The sequence below is a fragment of the Camellia sinensis genome, chromosome 4 (genome assembly GCF_055761805.1).
Source record: "Camellia sinensis isolate YWXY chromosome 4, ASM5576180v1, whole genome shotgun sequence".
Taxonomy (NCBI): Eukaryota; Viridiplantae; Streptophyta; class Magnoliopsida; order Ericales; family Theaceae; genus Camellia; species Camellia sinensis.
Window position 1 is genome coordinate 6521755 of NC_138964.1, and position 3141 is coordinate 6524895.

Consider the following 3141-nt stretch of genomic DNA (forward strand, 5'->3'; position numbering starts at 1 on the left):
TTTTGTCTACATAAAATTACTTGAAACTCTCAAACTCTAAAATCTTAATTTCTCTACCAACCCAACCCAACCCCTCCCCACTACCTACCACCCATTGTTGCCGGTGCTACCCCTTCTTCAGCCAGTCGTTCCCTCTACTTATTCCCTTCACCATTGGTAGAAGGTTGAAGAGGGATTGGTTCATGGTGGTGGAGGCTGAGGGGGTTGGTCACGGTAGTGGGAGGAGGAGTTGTTTCTATGGCTGGGGAGCTGGGGAAGGGCTCTAATGGTGGAGAAGGTGGTGATTGTGGAGAAGGGCTGTCATGAGGGAGTAACCAAAGCCAATTGGTATATGGAAATGAGTTCTTCAGTAACTTAGGTGTGCTCCACGACTTACCTTATCCTATTAGGAGATTCGTAGTGACAACTTTTTGGTCCTAACATTATACTTCATTCCTTTGCATCTTTCTTTTTCATTCAGTTTAATTTCAACGCCACCTCTTGAAAGAGTTCCCATAATAACCCATCTTTCAGCATACCGTAAAGAGAAGGTAATATCAGCAATCAAGTATGAACTGGACCATCGTGGACAAGGTATCTATGTACTGCCTCGTATCAAAGGTACATATTTTCCTGTCATTTTCAATACAGTAATAACAAAATATCATTTTCTTTGTGTAGGCAGTATGATACATGAGTATATTATCTAATATGCATGCCTTCGGATCACAACTTACTGTTTAGATGGTAAAAAATAAAGGGTAAATTGCAACCTCCCTTGAGGTTTGGAGAAAATACAATAAGCTCCACTGATTTGGCATAATTACATTAAGCTCCCTTAAAGTTTTATTTCACATAACACTTAGCCCCTTTTTTATCAATAATTTGTTAGTCATAAGGATGAAAAAATAATATTGTCATCTCTTTTACATTGAAACGTATATTTTACTTTGTTTAATTTAATGTTTTCACACCATCCGCATTAGCTTCAACCCTTTAACCTTACTAAAAGGGTGGTCGGTGTGATTATACCGAAAATTGTGGGGCTTATTAAATTTTCTCCAAACCTCAAGGGAGGTCAGTGTAATTTACCCAAAATAAAAAGACAGACAACAAAATCAAAGTTGACTTGTTAAAGTTGAAAATCAATAATTGAGGATTCTGTAATTTTCTTTCCTCCGAGTACATCTCTTGTTATTTTACATTTTTGTTTCTTGATTTGAATTTCACCACCATCTTCAGGATTTGAAGAAGTGATGGAATTTCTCGAACAGTTATTTCCAAATGTTGAAATTGCTATTATTGACATAATTTCATATATATGTATATATATGTATTTTTATTAAGGATCATAAATTTGGTATTTGAAGTTTTGGAAACTGGATTTTGTACGTCTGAATTTATTTTTATCAATAATAAGCTATTTATACTTATAATGTTAGTTACGGTTGTCCTATGAAGCATCGACATGGATAGTTGATGGGGTCTTGAATCTTGATGTAATTACCCTTAAACTAATTAGTATGAAATATGAAAAGATTTCATTACCAAATGGGTGTTGGTTCCCTAGTGGATAGACTAGTGGTGGAAGCAATATTTGGTTTGCTGTTGTCTCATATTTCTAGTCTTTGATCATTGCAAAGTGTAGTTGTATATTACACTACCCCATCATTCATGGATCAACTTTGTACAGTTTTCTGAGGTGGTATTTCCATCATTCATGGATCCACTTTTCTTGGACTTTGCAGGGTCCAAACCCACTCTCATGTAAGAAGAAAAAGAATTGTGGGCATGCAAAAGCAAATCTTGTTTCAGAAAAGGTGAGTTATTTCTGAAATGCTTATACTCTTCAGTCCTCCATTTTCTTGTCTGCTTTAGATTATTGAGGACGATAATTTGATGATTGGTGATCCTGGTCTTACTGTGGTTGATAGCGTTTCGTAGTGAGGTTGACATCGTAGTGATGCACAGAATTGTTTTGACCTTTGGAGCAATACAGATCCTTGACTGGGGTGCACAATGCTTGTGGCATAATATTGGAGGATCTTTATTTTGTTTGTTAATGTTTCGGAATAACTTGTAAAAAATAGCTTCTGAATTACGGAAATGGATTCAATCAATGATACAAAATGAGTTATAACTGTGATATGTTTAGATTAATGTACAATATTGTTTGCAAAAGCAGACTTAGAAATGTCGATTAATAACTGATATTTGGAATTGTTTTTTTTCTTTCTTCTTTTTTTATTGGTTCTTTAGAGGGAATAGATTTGACAGTACTGTGATGTAGATGTGGAATCTACCTACCAAAAAAAAGGATCATAGATGTGTAATCCATGTTTATCAAGTGTAATGTATTTTAGCCTTAGCATACAATTATTAGTTTAATTAGCTAGTTGTATCTTTGCTTTATATTAAACCAGTTAGTTTCATTTATAGATTAGCACACTGTTTCTATGAATGTGAAACAGATGAATTATACGATTTTCTTTTATTTTAATTTTTTTAACTGGGAAATTATACTTTTTCACCATGACCATACACCTATTTGAAGTTTTTACCAGTGAGAAAGTTGCTAAATTTGCTTTATTATATAGATTTGTTGACTTCATGTGATACTTTCTTCATTTTTGTGTTCAGTTTAAAGATCAATATTTGTGGAGCTAACGGGAGATGGTGTCTGTGAAGCCTTAGTCAAAGGATTCAAGGCTTGTGAAGTGGATACAAAACAAAAGAAGTTTCAATTCAGAGGAAGGGTCAAAACCTACGGTTTATTACTTGGTGCTGCTGTTATAGCTGTAGGAGGATCCTTTGTCAGGTGCAAAAAAGAAGTGGGTGAGACTTGAGTTCAAAGTGTAACAGGAATGTAATTTATGCTGATGGGGATTTTAGTCATAGTTTTTTGTTAATATAATTTTGGGTTTCTCCCAAGTTCTGATTAAGCATGATGTTTGCACCATTATAACTTCAAATTCGGCTTGATGTAGTCTTGAACTTGGATCATCAATCTCTGTTTTTTCCTTCTTGCTTTCCAGTTCCTTTTAAATTTTTACAGGCAGAGAGGTCTTATAATTTTGTAGACTGAAGCAACAGTAATCAGAGTGGATTAAGAATGCCGTGATTCTTTTGGCCATAAAAAGTAGTTTGCTGCGATTCTTTGGG

General features: G+C 34.8%; 1 non-coding gene across 1 annotated transcript; it reads left to right on the forward strand.

The window, feature by feature from the left end:
* The first annotated feature begins 462 nt into the window (after nt 1-462).
* On the forward strand, nt 463-2713 carry LOC114261922 (uncharacterized). Its single transcript, XR_014365987.1, has 3 exons — nt 463-600; nt 1728-1799; nt 2620-2713. It is a non-coding gene; the product is annotated as an uncharacterized LOC114261922 (transcript).
* The last annotated feature ends 428 nt before the right edge of the window (nt 2714-3141 follow it).